Raw genomic sequence first — 19,843 nt, forward strand, 5'->3', positions numbered from 1 at the left:
GAGAAAAGCAAGAACTTCCTGGTGAAAGTAGAGGTGTCATGAAAGAGAAATATCAGAAGGGAGAGGAAATGGGAGGGAGGGGAAAAAGTTGGAATGGGAGGAGTAGGAGTGAGATTTTGAGGCCAGGAGGATGAGATGGAGAGAGAGGGAGAGAGAGAGAGAGAGAGAGAGAGACAGAGACAGAGCGAGCAAACAGTTATCTATAGACATCATATACATGCTGCTTTGGACCCTAAAGGTTGCCTGCTTCTAACACAATTCATATGGATTCTGATAACAAATTTCCTTTTTGTATATTTGTGACAAGTTTCTAAAGAGAATCTTGTCACCCCTTCATCAGCTACGAATCAGAAAAAAACTTCACTTTGCTACTATTCAGGGTGTCTTTAAGTCTGTTAATACTCAGGCCTTCTTGGAACCCAAAGAGTTTAAGAAGTATGTATTTAAACCAAAGCCACTTTTTTTTTAGATATAAAAAGACGAATCATACTCTATTCTATAACTTTTATAGACATTGACTTCTATTTTGTCATGTTGTCTCTTTTTTGCAGCTTTTGGATATAATCAAAGTCTTACTTAAAACAAAACTTATACTCTGAAAGTTTAAAAGGCAATCTATTAAAGCAAACTTTGTCTGGTCTCTCTTTGAAATAATTACTGTAACATAGAGAAAGCATATCAGAGATAATATTTATTTGTCTACCTCCTTATTTATTTTAAATTGACAATAATTTTATATATTCATGCTATATGACATGATGTTTTGACTTGCGTATACATATAGAAAGATTCAATCAATATAATTAACATGTATGTCACCTCACCAATTTATCATTTTCCATGGCCACAGTTAATCTTATATTTTATGTATCAAATTTTCTGAAATAAATTTTAACATTCTCCCCACAAGAAAAATTGTTTTGAAACTTACCTTAACCAACAGACAGAATGAATCTAAGCTGGCAGTGTTTCTTTTTATTTTGCAGTGAATGTCAATATTACCAAATCAAGTTGAAAAGTATCATCTTTGCTAAGGCCTAAGATACAAAATTTCAAGAGCGCATAAATTTGAAGAATAGTAAATATTTGAAGTGACTGAAGGAAAGGATGTTGTTATAGAAGAAAGACTAGTCTCCAGTTTATCAACTACTGTGCAAACAATGCCAATGGTGCCATCCATATTCTTTTAAGCATTTTCTAGGAAAATGACACTTAACATTTCTATGGGATTATTAATTCAAGAACTTTCACCTGCATGTTTTAAATACAAAATGAAATTGATCAAAATAAGCATTTATTGTCAATACCTTAGAATCTCAGTAATAATCTAGATTAGCATGGCTGGTAATTAAACCCTGTAAAGCTTGCTTAACTAGAGCTCTAAATGAACATTAATTGTGCAGATTAATTGATTTTTAGAAGAAATTGCTTTTTAGAAGATGGCAGGTGAAAGTTGAAATCAGATATTTAGAAAAAATTTCACTTTGCTACTATTCAGAGTGTCTTTAAGTCTGTTAATACTCAGACTAACCTCCCAGAAAACTTAACATAAACTTATGCATGTAAAATAACGGTATAACCCTTTTTACTAATATAAAATACAGATTTTCAAATAATGCAATGTACCCATCACAGATTATAAATTTACATTTTAAAATCTGTTAATGTCACTCAACCCAGGCCTCTGAATCTATTGATACATAGTCTGAATTAGGTCATAAATATAATTTTCATGTGTGACCATTAGCTTCTATGATATAAATTTTTGTGTTCTCTCCAAAATTTATATGTTGAATTCCTAACCCCTAATGTGGTTTTTTTTTTAGGAGGTGTAGCCTTTGGGAGGTCATTAGGTCATAAGAGCAGAGCCTTCATGAATAGGATTAGTGTCTTTATATAAGAGGCCTAAAAGAGAATCTTGTCACCCCTTCATCAGCTACGAATCAGAAAGTGGGCCCCCATCAGACACTAAATTTTCAAACAACTTGATGTTGGATCTTCCAGCCTCCGGAACTGTGGAAAATACATTTGTGTTATTATAAGGTACCCAGTTTATAATATTTTGTTATGAATAGATAAAAATACTTAACATGCTCATGAATTTGGCAAAGTTTACAAAGTATTGGTCGACTTACCACCTATGCAAATTACGACCATTCGACTTTACGACCACAATCACTAGCCACTACTGCTCTGCATCTGGCAGCGCAAACGTTGCCCAGCTGGGCGTATGACAGTGCGGACCAGCTTCCAGCAGCACTACCATCTCCGCGTGCACAATTTCAACTGTACATATAGCCTACTCAACTTACAACCAAATCGTATTACGACCGGTCCGCAGGCCCAATCATGGTTGTAAGTCGAGCACTAGTAGTTCTGTGTCTTACTCAGAGTTGGTACTTAACAGATGCTTGGATGAATACATTCTGCACCTTATTTTTTCCTTAAATGCTATGTCTCTTCTTTCCAATAGGTTCGGAGACTATAGTTCCCTGATTAAATCTCATGGAAAGGAAGCTTCATTAAAGAGATTACAGACAGTGACAGAGGAAATTTACCCCAAACCTTCAAACTCTGGTAAAAGCATTTACTCAATTTAAATGCTGTGGTGAAAATAATGGGAATAGGGGTAGGATTTAGGATGAGCAACCATCCCAATCATCCCAGTTTGCCTGGGATTGTCTCAGTTTCAGTACTGAAAGTACTATTTCCTGTGAAATGTCTTAATCCAGAGCAAACTAGGATGGTTGATCACCCTGGAGTTAGAGGAGCACTGAGAAGCCCAGCAGCAGGCAAATTTGCAGTAGACAGAGGGGGTGGCTGTTTAATGTGTATAACATTTCTATTACTGGTATTGATCGACTTATGACCTATGCAACTTACGACCATTCGACTTTATGACCACAATCGCTAGCCATGACTGCTCCGCGTCTGGCAGTGCAAACGTTGCCCAGCTGGGCGTATGACAGTGTGGACCAGCTTCCCGCAGCACTACCATCTCCGCATGCACCATTTCAACTGTTATCCCAGACTCGGTACAGCAATTTGTGTTTTGTGTCTTGGATATGTATTTTTCATCAAACCCCTCCCAATAAACGTCTTATACATTTCGAAGCAATGGACCCAAACATCCAAAGATTTGCAAGGATTGAACGAATGGCACACGATGTGTTTCGTCCATATCATGAAATTTATGAAGAAAAAAAGAAACATACAATTCAGACAAAGCTCACCATGTTTATGAAAAAACCAACTCCGGTAACCACAACTGCTGTCTCAGATGACGACATCAACGATCCACAGCCAAGCACCAGCGGCCAATAAAATGTTTTGTACATGTTTATATATTTTGATGTTTTGCAATTGGGAAAATGTTTCCTATGGTTTTTTTTACACCTGTATTTTGTATTTTTGTGTGCACCTGTATTTTGTAATTTTGTATGTTTTGCAAATATTAAACCAGTTGTACTGGTAATGCAGTGTTTTACTTAAACCTGACGAATGTAAAAATAAGAAACAAAATGGTGTAGAGATGATACAAATGGCATAAAATGAACAAAGAAACTTACGATATATAACAATAATGAAAGAAAATTATGATAAAATATGACTTAAAGATTTTTATAACATCATTTCATAGTAATGTACATATAGCCTACTCAACTTACGACCAAATCATGTTATGGCCGGTCTGTTGGAACCAATCGTGGTCGTAAGTTGAGCACTAGCTGTATGTAAGAAGAGTAGTTCCAGAAATCTGCTGTACTACATTGTACCTACTGTTAACAATACTGTATTGTGCAGTTAAGAATCATGTGGAAAGGGTAGATATTATTAATATATTAACTGCTTTTAATACAAAACAAGCAAATAAAAGGGCAGAAAGAAATATTTGGTGACAAAATATGTTTATTACTTTTATTGTGGTTATGGGTATAAGAATACATCCAAACTTACCTAATTGTATACATATCTATTTTTCTTCAAGAAAGTTATTTAAAAAGCAAAGTCTATTGCCCATCTTCACATAAAAAGAAAGAAACAAAACTGATGGACTCAGTTTTACTCTGGTTAAGCAGAAGAAATTCTCATCTTCACTATTTTAAAAATATTTTGTTTAAGACATTTCAAGGCTACGATCAAGAACCACAATATATTCTGTGAATAAGTATTTTAGGTCTCTGAATGAATAAAAGTTACAGCCCCATACATTTGTTTTTTTCTTGAACGTTTATTTTTAAGTTCCCTGGTACATGTGCAGGATGTGCACATTTGTTATATAGGTAAATGTGTGCCATCAGGGTTTACTGTGCAGAATAACCCATCACCTAGGTATAAAGTCCAGCATTCATTAACTCTTCTTCCTTATGCTCTTCCTCTGCTCACCTCCCGCAATAGGCCACCCAGTGTGCATTGTTCCCCTCCATGTGTCCATGCATTCTCATTGTTCATCTCCCACTTATAAGTCAGAACATTTGGTGATTGATTTTCTGCTCCTGAGTTAGTTTGCTGACGATAATGGCTTCCAGATCCATCCATGTCCCTATAAAGGACATAATCTCGTTTCTTTTTATGGCTGCATAGTATTCTATGCTGTATATGTACCACATTTTCTTTATCAAGTCTATCATTGATGGGTATTTTTGTTTATTCCATGTTATTGCTATTGAGAATAGTGCTATAATGAACATATGCGTGCATGTATCTTTATAATAAAATGAATTGTATTTCTTTGGGTATATACACAGTAATGAGATTGCTGGATCAAATGGTATTTCTGCTTCTAGACTTTTGAGAAATCACCACACTGTCTTCCATATGGTTGAACTAATTTAAATTTACACCTCCACTAAGAGTGTAAAAGTGTTTCTTTTTCTACACAACTTTGCCACCATCTATTGTTCCTTGACTTTATATTAATCGCCATTCTGACTTGCATGAGATGGTATCTCATTGTGTTTCTGATTTGCATTTCTGTAATGGTCACTGATGTTGAGCTTTTTTTCATATGTTTTTTGGCCACATGAAAGCCCTCTTTTGAGAAGTGACTGTTCATGTCGTATGCATGCTTTTTAATTTGTTTTTCTTTTAAATTTGTTTAAGGTTTTAGAGATTCTGGATATTAGACCTTTGTGAGATAGAGAGATTGCAAAAATTTTCTTCTATTCTGTAGGTTGTCTATTAACTCTGATGATAGTTTCTTTGGCTATGCAATAGCTCCATAGTTTAATTAGATCCCATTTGTCAATTTTTGCTTCTGTTTCTATTGCTTTTGGTGTTTTTGTTATGAAATCTTTGCCTGTGCCTATGTTCTGAATGTTATTGCTTAATTTTTAAGAGTTTTTTTTAATAGTTTTGAGTTTTACATTTAAATCTTTAATGCATCTTGAGTTAATTTTTTGTATACAGTATAAGGAAGGGATCCAGTTTCAATTTTCTGCATGTGGCTAGGCAGTTCTCCCAGCACCATTTGTTTAATAAAGAATTTGTTCCCCATTGCTTGTTTTTGTCAGGTTTGTCAAAGATCAGATGGTTGTTGGTGTGTGGTCTTATTTCTGAGTTCTGTATTTGTTTCATTGGCCTATGCGTCTGTTTCTGTACCAGTACCATGCTGTTTTGGTTACTGTAGTCTTGTAGTATACTTTGAAGTCAGGTAGCAAGATGCCTCCACATTTGTTCTTTTTGCTTAGGATTTTCTTGGCTACACGAGCTCTTCTTTTAGTTCCATATGAATTTTAAAATAGATTTTAAAAATTCTGTGAAGAATGCAAATGGTAAGTTAATTGAAATAGCATTGAATCTATAAATTGCTTTGGGACGTATGACCATTTTCAGTGGTTTGTAATTCTCCATTAAGAGATCCTTCACTTAGCTTTGTAATTGTATTGCTAGGTATTTTATTCTCTTTGTAGCAATTGTGAGTGAGATTTCATTCATAATTTGGCTCTCTGCTTGCCTGTTATTGGTGTATGGAAATAATAACAATTTTTGCACATTGATTTTTTTGTCCTGAGACTTAGTTGAATTTGCTTATTAGCTTAGGAAGCTTTAGACAATAAACTGAGACAATAAGGAATGTCACCTGGAAATAAGGATAATTTGACTTCTACTCTTCCTATTTGAATACCCTTTATTTTCTTCTCTTGTCCAATTGCCCTGGCCAGAACTTCCAATACTATGTTGAATTGGAGTGATGAGAGAGGGCATCCTTGTCTTCTGCCAGTTTTCAAGGGGAATGTGTTCATCTTTTGCCCATTAAGTTTAATACTTGCTGTGGGTTTTTCATATATGCTTCTAATTATCTTGAGGGATATTCTTTCAATATCTAGTTTACTGAGAATTTTTAACATGAAGTGATGTTGTATTTTATTGAAGGGCTTTTCTGCATCTATTGTGATAATCATGTTTTCTGTTTTTTGCTTTTTTGTCTTTAGTTCTGTTTATGTGATGAATTAAATTTATTCATTTGCATATGTTGAACCCACCTTGCATCCCAGGAATGAAACCAAGTTGACCATAGTGGATAAGCTTTTGGATGTGCTTCTAGATTTGGTTAGCCTGTATTTTATTGAGGATTTTTGCATCGATGTTTATCAGGTGTGTTGGCCTGAAGTTTTCTCTTTTTGTTGTATCTCTTCCAGGTTTTGATAATAGGATGATGCTGGCCTCATAAAATGAATTAGGAAGGAGTCCGCCCTTTTTAATTGTTTGGAATTGTTTCAGTAGAAATGATAACAACTCTTTTTGTACCTCAGGCAGAATTCAGCTGTAAATCCATCTGGTCATGGGCTTTTTTGTTTGATAGGCACTTTATTACTGACTCAATTTCAGAACTAATTACTGCTCTGTTCAGAGATTCAGTTTCTTCCTGGTTCAGCCTTGGGAAGGTGTATATGTCCAGGAATTTATCAGTTTATTCTAGGTTTCCTAGTATATGTGCATTGAGGTGTTTATAGTATTCTCCAATGCGTGTTTGTATTTCTGTGGAGTCAGTGATGATATCTTCCTTATCATTTTTGATTGTGACAACTTGATTCTTCTCTTTCCTTCTTTATTTGTCTAGCTATTCGTCTATTTATTTTATTAATTTCTGAAAAGAAACCAGCTCTGTGTTGATTTCTTGAAGGTTTTTCTTACATTTCTTTCTCCTTCAATTCAGCTCCAATTTTGTTATTTCCACTCTTTTGCTAGGTTTGGGGCTTGTTTGTTCTTGGTTCTCTAGTTATTTTAGCTGTGATGTTAGGTTCCTGATTTGAAATTTTTCTAGCTTTTTGACGTGGGCATTCAGTGCTATATATTTTTCTCTTAACATTGCTTTAGCTGCATCCCAGAGATTCTGGAATATTATCTCTTTTTTCTCGTTAATTTCAAAGAACTTCTTTATTTCTGCCTTAATCACATTATACACTAAGGAGTCATTCAGAAGCAGGTTGCTCAATTTTCATGTAGTTGTGTGGTTTTGAGTGAGTTTCTTAATCTTGAATTCTAATTTGTTTGTGCTGTTGTCTGATAGACTATTATGATTTCAATTATTTTGCATTTGCTGATGAGTGTTTCACTTCTGATTATGCAATCTATTTTAGAGTAAGTGTCATGTGGTGATGAGAAGAATGTATATCCTGTTGTTTTTTTGGTTGGAGATTTCTGCAGATATCTATCAGATCCACTTGATCAAGAGCTGAGTTCAGGTCTTGAATATCTTTGTTAATTTTCTGTTCCAATGATCTGTCTAATATTGTCAGTGGGGTGTTAAAAGTCTCCTACTATTATTATGTGGGAGCCTAAGACTCTGTAGATCTCTAAGAACTTGCTATATGAATCTGAGTGTTACTGTATTGGGGGCATATATATTTAGGACAGTTAGCTCTTCTTGTTGAATTGAACCTTTTGCCATATGTAATGTCTTTTTGTCTCTTTTGATCTTTGTTGGTTAAAGTCTGTTTTGTCAAAAACTAGGGCTGCAACCCTGTTTTTTTTCTGTTTCCATTTGCTTGGTCAATTTTCCCCATCTCTTGATTTTAGCCTAAGTGTGTCTTTGCATGTGAGATGTGTCTTCTGAAGACAGAATACTAATGGATCTTAACTATATTTCCAGCTTGCCATTTTGTGTTTTATAATTGGGGCATTTAGCTCATTTACATTTAAAGTTAGTACTGTTATGTGTGAATTTGCTCCTGTCATTCTGATGCTAGCTAGTTATTTTGTAGATTTTTTTATATAGTTGCTTCATAGTGACTCGTCCAAGTCTTACTAAATCAGAATATTTGAGTATGTGTATCAAGCTGGCCCTCATTCCAGAAGTACCTCCCGCAAATCCTATTCATCACTGCCATCACCACAATGGACCTCCCAGCTGCTTAATGGTTCTACCATTAATTACCACTTATTTTACTTAAAAGTTATCGTTATTGCATTCAACAAAGAGGAGAAATAATAAAATGCCAAGAAGAAATAGTACATAATATATTAATAAGCAGGCAACCAACCTCAAAATTGTTCCTGCCCCCTAGCAGAGATCAAAGATCTTTGGAAAGGGGACACATAATGGGCACATTTTGTGAGAAATGAAGAAGGAAAGGGAAATAGAAGAAAATGAGATGGCCTTATAATTGAGCATTGCTTCAGATTCAATAGCCAAAATGAGAGAATAAAGTATCTGAGAAAATGAGTAACTGAAATGAGACATAAAACAAATACTAAAGGCAATTTGTTTTGTATCACAATTTTGCCAAAAACTGGTATCTTTTTAAAAACAGAGTATATACTAGAATCATCAGGCAAAGCATTATGCAAAGACATAGTTTAGTCAGCCTGCTCATGGCCCATCTTCAATTCCTTGCTAACATCTTAGCTCTTTGAGAAATGGCCCTTGAAATGAGGATGTCTAATGTACCAATAGACACTCATTTTAGTTGTTAAAACTGTGTATCAAGGGGAGCTCACAGTATATCTCTCTCAATGAAGCCCTGGAATAGGAAAGCTGTGAACTGGTCTGAAAAGAAAATTCATTATTGATAAGGCTGATTAGATATTTCTTCATTTCTTCACTAAATGGTGATCTTTGCTGTGAGAGGTGTGCATTTAATGTGATGCGCAGTATCTCTAACATAATAAAACATTGTCATTTTTATCTGAGTTATTGCATGATGGAACCACTCCACTGAGCAATGCTGCTAATTCAGTGGCTTTTTTATTCAACTTGATAGATTTTCTACCATTTCCATATATTGAAGTACTTACTTCCCAGTGATGCTTTTATTTACATGTTGGTCAAAACATACTTGCCATGGAAGTTTTTATTTTGTGGAGACAAAGAAAGATTAGCAAGTAAATGGATTTGTCTAGGTATGTAATATTTTCCCAGGATTAATATTAACTTATCTGAATATTAATCCAAATAGTATCTAGCTTGAATATGAACATAAAATGTTGCATGAAAAAGTAGTTAGAGTAAAAGAAATAGGTCTTGGTGGATTTTCAAAGCATATAATGGAATGTCAGTGACTTGTCCAACTAAGGAGAACATCTAAAAGTGAATGCACTCCAAATGAAAGCATGAAAAATTAGCTGTAACAAATGTATTTTTCCTGTATTATTATAATCAAACAGTCAAACTCATGACAATTTGAAATGAACACTGAGTATTATCTATTTTAACTTGCCCTACCAATATGACACTTAAAAACTTGCTATAGCATTTTCACTAATTAATTGGCCAAAGTATAAATAAATTCACTCCCTCCTGAGACAACTCAATCTTATGTCAGCTGTGCCTTTTTTCTCCACAATATGCAGCCACAAATATTCATCCTTTTATCTTCTACCCACTGGTCCTGGTTCCACCCCTTGAAGAAACCCGGTCCTTTCTCCCTATTAAGCTTTTTATTATAATTATACTCGTGATTATTATATTACTATTATTATTTGGTTTATATTTTCCAGTCCCAGTATTCCTAATTTTTTCAACTAATTTTTACAGCATAAAGTTTTAAATCCTTACTCCATCATTCTCAACTGAATATGCTATTATTTGTCCCTAATCTTAAAATCTGAAGATAGTTCATCAATTTGTACTTCTCTTGTCATGACAAGCTTTTTTTCTCTCCAAAAGTATTTCAACTTTATTAATTTTGTCTATTATAATTATTTTAAGACAGTTTGTATTCTACTCAAATATAGTCACTATTGTACAAGTCAGAAATAAAGTATCAATAATTTTAAATATTTTTATGATAAAAGACAGGACTTCAGTTCAATCAATAAGTATCCTTTTTCTACAAAAATAACATTTCAGCATTTAGTAGCAACAGCTCTGGGTTTTGTAAGATTTAACATCTATTTTAATGGATTTAATATGAAATGACCCTGAGTGTTTCTTTTACAGGTGTTTTTGTCCTTACTTCAGCAATTAAATAGATGTGTGTGGCTACTCTGAAAACATGATAATCTTAAAGAAGAAAATACAGCTTTATGAAATATATGGATTAAGATTATGATTCTTTATTGCCCAGTGGTGGGCATGTTAGTGATGCAGTTTATTACTTTTAAGTAGCCACTAACTATGCTCATTGCATTATAGCAAACAGATTCTAGCTACTGTTTAATGGCTAAATGACAATTGCTCTTGAAACTAACAGGCAATTTTTTTTTTTAGGTGACCATGGAAGTTAGAAAAAAATGACAGAAACTCATCCTTAACGGACACATAATTTTATTTTTTAAATTTAATTTAATTTTTAATTTTTTTATTGTACTTTAGGTTCTGGGGTACATGTGCAGATCATGCGGGATTTTTGCATAGGTAAACACATGACAATGTGGCCTGCTGCCTCCATTCCCCTTTACCTACATCTGGCATTTATCCCCATGTTATCCCTCCCCAACCTCCCCACCCCCCCACTGTCTCTCCCCTATTCCTCCCCCAACAGACCCCAGTGTATGATGCTCCCCTCCCTCTGTCCTTGTGTTCTCATTGCTCAACACCCACCTATGAGTGAGAACATGCGATGTTCTATACATAGCCTAACCTTCCCTAATTAACGTCCTATTTCTTTGTTTCATATTCATCCATGTCTCTTCTCTTCCCCACTGCACCAGACCTTTTTAAAAACTGATAATTGAAAGTCAAAAATTCAAAATGTTTTGAAGTTCCAGCATGTAGTGTAGCAAAGGTGTATATTAATTTTACAAGAAATATTAGCCAGGAATAGTGTATTCAAATCTTATTCTGTTAACTATTATAGACACAAATGCCCTGCTAAATCATTGAACATTAAATGTACATCATTGAAATGTCAATAAATAAAAAATGCTTATTACTAATTCTCTTTTGGTCCCAAACACTAATACAGATTTCCTTGCCACAGAAAACCACACTAACCTAAAAATAACAGCAAAGATGCCATTTGTTTAGAGTAGTCAGAACTAAGTGGAATAGACTCAAAACGAAGTGAATAATCTCGCTGGCCTCTTTATTTTCATAACCAAAATCTGACACTGGAGGTCTTCAATCCAATGGTCAACAGCAAAATTTGCCTAGTCACCCATTCATAAACCTTCCAAGAATTAATGAGTGAGGGGCTATGTGGTTGCCTTGTCCTAAGAAAGCTAAGAACATCTTACTACTACAAACACTTTTTCTTTCTTTTTTCTTTTCTTTTCTCTTTTCTTTCTTACTTTTTTCTTTTTATTTTTTCCCTGAGACAGAGTCTTGTTCTGTCTCCCAGGCTGAAGTGCAGTGGTGTGATCTAGGCTCACTGCAACCTTCACTTCACCTTCCGAATTCAAGCAATTCTCCTGCCTCAGCCTCCCAAGTAGCTGGGACTACAGGTGTACGTCACCACGCCCAGTTAATTTTTGTATTTTTAGTAGAGATTTGTTTCACCATGTTAGCCAGGCTGGTCTCGAACTCCTGGCCTCAAGTGATCCTCCTGTCTTGGCCTCCCAAAGTGCTGGGATTACAGGCATGAGCGACCACACACAGCCAAACACTCCTTTTTAAAATAATGAGTTTGCAAATTTGTGGTTGGAAGAAATTTCTCCCATTTCTGGAGTCTGATAACTCAAATACTGAGGTATTAAGGGACATCTGGGGAACAAAGAAAAATATGGATATTTTTTCTAGCATAGTATGGGACATATAGTATGCTGCCAGAGCTTTAGTTTTTATAGAAAAAAAGCCAATGTTTTCAGGCATAAAAATGAACAAATTAATGTCTTTTGCAGCTACTTGGATGGAGCTGGTGGCCATTATTCTAAGCAAAGTAACTTAGGAATAGAAAAACCAAATACTGTATATTCTCATTTACATGTGGGAGCTAAACTATGGGTATGCAGAGGCATACAGAGGCGTACAGACTAGTATAATGGACATTGCAGACTCAGAAAGGGGAGAGTGGAAGGAGGATGAGGAATAAAAACTACATATTGGTTACAATGTTCACTGCTCTTTTGATGGGTGCACTAAAATCTCAAACTTCGCCACTATATAATTTATCCATGTAACCAAAAACCACTTGTAACCCTAAAGCTATCGAAATTTTTTAAATGCCAGAGTTATATATTCTACCTAAATTGTAGCTGATTATGATAAAATTTTTTCTTACTACCAAACGAGAGCATCTGAAATTTCTCTTCTCTTTAACCAGCAACAATTCGGGTAGCATAAAGTAAGTATAATTTAATACTAGGACTTTGACCAACATGGAGAAACCTCGTCTCCACTAAAAATACAAAAAATTAGCCGGATATGGTGGCACGTGCCTGTAAACCGAGCTACTCAGGAAGCTGAGGCAGGAAAATTGCTTGAACCTGGGAGATGGAGGTTGCAGCAGTGTCTCAAAAAAGAAAAAAAAATAAAAAAATAAAAATAAATAAAAGGACCACAAGGCATAGTTTCTGAGGCTGAGGAAATGGTAACAGCAGACATTATAAAATTTCAGAAATGAAGCTGTGTACTCACGGATAGTGTCATCCTCTTTTTAACTACCCTATAGACATTGTTCAGGTTGGACTACATTATTCATATTCAAATTGAAAAAAATAGTTGAATATTTTTCTGGATTATGTGTGGATATAGGATTGTGTCCTTTTTTTCTCATACTATCATCAGCATACATTGAATTGACTTCAGGGTGAAAGATGGGGAGGGAAAAAAAGACACTTGTGTGAGAAGAAAAAAATGTGATCTAATTTAAAATTTCTCTTTCGCATTTTCCTACCCCATAACTTCACAATAAAAAGCATGGTTAACAGGGATAAAATTCACAAGATAACTAGGGATCAACAAATTTTAAAAAGAGCATGCCATCCACGTTTATTATCCAACTTCACTCCTTCCCACTATCTGTCTGCATCAGTACAAATACATAGTGTTATCTACTTTTCCTGGGACTTAAGATATTCCCAAAGCTATGGGCAGATCATGTGGGAAAAATAATTTGCTAGGCTCTTTTGTTATGTCCTAAATGTATTTTGTAAGTTATACACTCGGGAGATGATCCGTGGATAAATTAGGGTCATTCCTACGTCTGTCTACCTTAAAAATTTGGCAAACTTAAGAATGAGTTGTCCCAGTCTTCTCTGAGTTCCTCAAAGATATAACTATCCAACTTATGGAGAGTGGCTTAGCACAAGTCATGGACATTCCCATTCTCCCAACATGGAATCAATATGTTTTAACAACAGCCTGTTAACCCTCTGGAAAAGGAATATTTCCCCACAAATTGTTATGAAGCAAACTGAAATTTAGACGACTGATCTATGGGCCATTTAGTTAACAAAATCTTCATTCACATAGAAATCAACTGATATTCTAAACTTCAACAGAAAGTAGAGTTAGAGTTCCCAGTTCTGATAACCATATGTGTCTCTGCAAGACACTTTATCTCTCAGACGGATTATTAAGGACAAATGGCTAGGTAATATCCAAGATTCCTTCATTTCAAGCAAATTATGTTATACTTTTGGGCACCCTTTCCTAAATTCTGCCTTATGTGTGAAAGAGATCATATATGTGCCACGAAGATACCAACTGATAAAACAAGTGCTCATAATTTAACGTGCACTTTTTTGGCAAAATTTTAAAATTTACAAATCCAGTGAGATAAATAAAAAGATATCATTTGGGCAGAGACATGGATGAAGCTGGAAACCATCATTTTCAGCAAACTAACACAGGAACAGAAAACCAAACACTGAATGTTCTCACTCATAAGTGGGAGTTGAACAATGAGAACATATGGACACAGGGAGGGGAACATCATACACTGGGGCCTGTTGTGGGTGAGGGCTTAGAAGAGGGATAGCATTAGGAGCAGAACTTAATGTAGATGACAGTTTGATGGGTGCAGTAAACCACCACGGCACATATATAACTATGTAACAAACCTGCATGTTCTGCACATGTATCCCAGACTTTAAAGTATAACAATAATAAAAAATATATCATTTGGTACTGATATTGAATAATTTTAAAGTTAAATCTAAAATAATTTGTATCACACTGAAATATTCATGAAAATTTGATGTAATAATGATTGAATGGGTAATAGCTATAGCATTAAAGGATAAGTAGCAGTTACCTAGAGCTTTGATACTGTAAGCATAAGTACTGCCAGTGCCTTAAACTGTTGATTGAATCTGAGTCATTGCAAACATACCTAAGCTTTAGGAAAGTTAAATGTATCAGTAATACATTTTCACTTATTAATTAGGACTACTGTAGTACTTCCCATTATAAGGTTCATATATTGACAACAGCCAAGAGGAGCCCTACAAAGTACCTATAGAACATCTTTGACTCTATTAATAATTTCAGGAGGAGAGTCTGTATTTTATTTTAGATTCTGATACAAAATAATAATTTATCTACATTTTTCCATCAGTATCCCGTTAAGTTATCCCCACACATTTTGTTAATTCTTATCAGTTTTTTAAATGATAAATAGAAATTGTCAAAGAACAAGTGGATATGGTTTATATAATAAAATATTTAGAGTTGATACTACAGGTGAAAACAGGATCCAATTATAAATATGCTATCCATTCTGCCTCATTACTAACATTTATCATGGTTGACTTTTGCAAAGATGAACAGGCTTCTTCAGATAAATAGATGCAATCCTTCCCATCTTTCACAATGGAACCAAACTTCTCTGGATGCATATTATCTCCTTGTTAAGACAGACCTTTCTCACTTTGATTATTAGTTACATTTACTCAAATGAAGCATTCTAAGTTTTTAATATCTGTATAAATGCATTGTTCAAGTACAGATCTCTTTGTGCCAGTAGGATAGACAAATTGGGACATAAAAATATAAAATACCTTGCCTTTCATATGTAGCACTTTCCTATTTATCCCATTAAAAAGAGCATTTATTAACTCAATGCCCACTTTTTAATGCCATTCCACCAAGCAAAATTAGGCAAATATATATATATATAATATATATGTCTGTATGTCTTCTGGCATATCCCTAAACTTTAAATTGAAAAATAACAGTTGCTGATCTGATGTGTTACTTATAGTTAATTGATTATTTTCATAAAAGTCAAACTCAACTTCTAAAAAAAAAATTTATTGCAAATCATGTTAACTTTGTAAACAGTGAAAATGAAATCCTGACATTAGAGTTTGAAGTTACCCTTCTGCTGACTACTTGTAAGTGCATTAAGAAAACCACGGTCATTTTTTAAAATCTCTGAAACCTGAGATAAAATTAGAACTCATGGTAGTTGTCTGAAAATGGCTTGATCTACATCAACATTCAAATTTGGAAACCCAGAGAAGTCCAGTAAGATACTCCACAAGAAGATCAACCACAAGACACATAATCATAAGATTCTCCAAGGCTGAAATGAAACAAAAAAATTTAAGGATAGCCAGAGAGAAATATCATGTCACCTACAAAGAGAAGTTCATCAGACTAACAGCAAACCTCTCAGCAGAAACACTGAAAGCCAGAAGCAGCTGGGGACCAATATTCAATCTGCTTAAAGAAAAGAATTTCCAACCCAGAATTTCATATCTGGCCAAACTAAGCTTCATAAGAGAAGGAGAAATAGAATCCTTTTCAGACGAGCAAATGCTGAGGGAATTTGTCATAACCATGCCTGTCTTCCAAGAGCTCCTGAAGGAAGCATTAAATATGGAAAAGACAAACCATTACCAGCCACTACAAAAACATGCTAAAGTACACAGAACAGTGACACCATGGAGCAACCACATAAAGAAGTCTGCAAAATAGCCAGCTAGCGTGATGATGATAGGATCAAATTTATAATAACAACATTAACCTTAAATGTAAATGAGCTAAATGCCCCAATTAAAAGACACAGAATGGCAAGCTCGAGGTAGAATCAAGCCCTATTGGTGGGCTATCTTCAAGAGACACATCTCACATGAAAAGACAAACATAGGCTCAAATTGAAGGGATGGAGGATAATTTACCAAGTAAATGGAAAACAGAAAAAGAACAGAAGTTGCAATCCTAGTTCTGGCAAAACAGACTTTAAGCCCACAAAGATCATAAAAGACAAAGAAGGGCATTAAATAATGGTAAAAGTTTCAATTCACCAAGAAGAGCTAATTATTCTAAATATATTTGCACTCAATACAGGAGCACCCAGATTCATAAAGCAAGTTCTTAGGGACTTACAGAGACTTAGACTGCTACATGATAATAGTGGGAGAATTTACCACCTCACTGACAGCATTAGACAGACCATCAAGACAGAAAATTAACAAAGGTATTAAGCTCCGGAACTAAGCTCTGTCTCAAGTGGACCTGATAGTTATCTACAGAAATCTTCATCCCCACACAACTGAATATTCATCACTCTCATCACCATATGGTACTTATTGTAAAATTAATCACATAATTGGAAGTAAAACACTCCTCAGCAAATACAAAAGAACTGAAATAATAACAAACAGTTCTGTGAGTCACAGCACATCAAATTAGAGCTCAAGATTAAGAAACACACTCCAAACCACACAACTACATGGAAATCAAACAACATGATTCTGAATGATTCCTGGGTAAATAATAAAATTAATGCAGAAATCAAGAACTTATTTGAAACTAAAGAGAACAAAGTGACACCATACCAAAATCTCTGGGATGCAATTAATGCAGTGTTGAGAGAGAAATTTATAACACTAAATGCTCACATCAAAAAGCTAGAAAGATGTCAAGTCAGCAACCTATCATCACAACTTAAAGAAGTAGAAAACCAAAAACAAATAAACCCCAAAGCTAGTAGAAGACCAGAAATAACCAAGATCAGAGTGGAACAGAAAAGGATAGAGACACAAAAATCCCTTCACAAAATCAGTAAATCCAGGAGATGGTTTTTCAAAAAAATAATAAAACAGACCACTAGGTAGGCTAATAAAGAAGAAAAGAGAGAAGAATCAAATAGACACAATCAGAAATAACAAGAGGGTATCACCACTCACTCCACAGAAATACAAACAACCATCAGATAATCCTATAAACACCTCTATGCACATAAACTAGAAAATCTAGAAAAAAATGGGTAAATTCCTGGATGCATACACCCTCCCAAGACTGAACAAGGAGGAAATGGAATCCCTAGGTAGACCAATAACAGGTTCTGAAATTAAGGCAGTGATAAATAGCCTACCAACCAAAAAAAGCCCAGGATCAGAAGAATTTACAGCTGAATTCTACCAGCGGTACAAAGAGGAGCTGGTATCATTTCTACTGAAACTATTCCCAACAATTTAAAGGAGGGACTTCTCCCTAACTAATTTTATGAGGCCAGCATCATCCTGATACCAAAAGTTGGCAGAGATTCAACAAAAATATAAAATTTTAGGCCAATATCTCTGATGAATATCAATGCAAATACTCTCAATAAAATACTGGCAAACAAAATCCAGCAGCACTTCAAAAAGCTTATTCACCATGATAAAGTTGGCTTCATCCCTGAAATGCAAGGGTGGTTCAACATATGCAAACCAATAAATTTAATTCATCATATAAACAAAGCTAAAGACAAAAAAACCCACATGATTATCTCAACAGATGTGGAAAAGACCTTCAATAAAATTCAACATCCCTTCATGTTAAAGACTGTCAATAAACTAGGTATGGTATTATTAGTAACATACCTCAAAATAATAAGAATAATATATAACAAACCCACAGCCAATATCATACTGAATGGGTAAAAGCTGGAAGCTTTACTCTTGAAAACAGGCACAAGAAAAGGGTGTTCTCTTTTACCACTCATATTCAATGTAGCATTGAAATTTCTGGCCAGAGCAATCAGGCAAGTTAAAGAAATAAAAGGTATTAAAATAGGAAGATAGAAAATCAAATTATCTTTGTTTGTAGATGATATAAACCTATATCTAGAAAACCCCATCACCTCAGCCCAAAAGCGTCTTAAGCTAATAACCAACTTCAGCAAAGTCTCAGGATACAATATCCCAAATCACAAGCATTCCTGTATAACAACAACAGACATGCAGGAAAGTAAATTATGAATGAGCTCCTGTTCACAATTGCTACAAAGAGAATAAAATACCTAGGAATACAGCTAACAAGGAAAGTTAGGGATCTCTTCAAGGAAAACTGCAAACCACTGGTCAAGGAAATCAGAGAGGACACAAACAAATGGAATAACAAACCATACTCATGGATAGGAAGGTTGAGTAACATAAAAACGGCCATCCTGCCCAAAGTAATTTATAGATATAATGCTATTTTCATTTAATTACCATTTACATTCTTCACAGAATTAGAAAAAAACTATTTTAATGTTGAGATTCACTCAGGGTGGTTGGCAAAATATTAAGGGAAATATTAGGGAATATGTAAGATTATAGTCTCAAACCTTTCAGAAGGTTTTAATGAGAATGGTTGAATGCAGCTCATTCTTACCTTAGAGCATTAGGTTATATTGTTAAGATTAAGGATAATAAAACCTCACCAGTTAAGTCGGTTTACCCCCCAGTCCTTTGTCTCTATTCTAACTGTTTACTCATGTAAACTTTGTGCCAAATGGTCCTCTCACGGGGAGGTTGAAGGGGGATTACATGTTAATGGTGTTTGTTCTGGGCCCAGGAACCAAAACCTTTTATCTTTCATAAAACTACTATTTTAACCATGTAAATTATACACAAGCATGTTGACTTAGATCCTCTGTTATTAAATCTATACTGAATAAATGCAAGGAGGAATAGGGAGTAGTGGTCGGTTAGCAGCAATCAACCTCTGAGAGCAGTTGATGACCTTCTAGCCTGATACTTACACTGTACTCTGGTGTGTTTGAGTGTATTTATTCATCCATTGCTGAGTCAGGATCTGCAGGACAGACCTCTGTAGGTGGTGATCAACATCTCAGGTGGTGACCCCGACATGATCAACACCACATTTTAAAATTCACATGGAACCAAAAAGGAGCCCAAATAGCCCAGGCAATTCTAAGCAAGATTAACAAAGCTGGAGGCATCACACTATCCAACTTCAAACTATACCACAAGGCTACAGTAACCAAAGAAGCATGGTACTGGTACAAAAACAGATACATAGACAAATGTTACAGAATAGATAACTCAAAAATAAAATCACACACCTACAATCATCTGATCTTTGATGAGCCTGACAAAAAGTAGCAATGAGGAATGGATTCTCTATTTAATAAATGGTGCTGGGAGAACTGGGTAGCCATATGCAGAAAATTGAAACTGGACTGCTTCCGTACACCTTATGCAAAAATTAACTCAAGATGGATTAAAGACTTAATTGTAAAACTCAGAACTATAAAAACCCTAGAAGACCACCTAGGCAGTACCATTCTGGGCATAG

General features: G+C 34.9%; 1 long non-coding RNA gene across 1 annotated transcript; it reads right to left on the minus strand.

Moving 5' to 3' along the window:
• Nucleotides 1-1,832: 1,832 nt before the first annotated feature.
• LOC108289710 lies at nt 1,833-13,698 on the minus strand. The gene is made up of 3 exons (XR_001819277.2): nt 13,685-13,698; nt 11,498-11,504; nt 1,833-1,905 (listed from the first exon to the last, which is right to left on the minus strand). It is a non-coding gene; the product is annotated as an uncharacterized LOC108289710 (long non-coding RNA).
• Nucleotides 13,699-19,843: the final 6,145 nt, after the last annotated feature.

The sequence above is a fragment of the Cebus imitator genome, unplaced genomic scaffold (genome assembly GCF_001604975.1).
Source record: "Cebus imitator isolate Cc_AM_T3 unplaced genomic scaffold, Cebus_imitator-1.0 Scaffold412, whole genome shotgun sequence".
NCBI lineage: Eukaryota > Metazoa > Chordata > Mammalia > Primates > Cebidae > Cebus > Cebus imitator.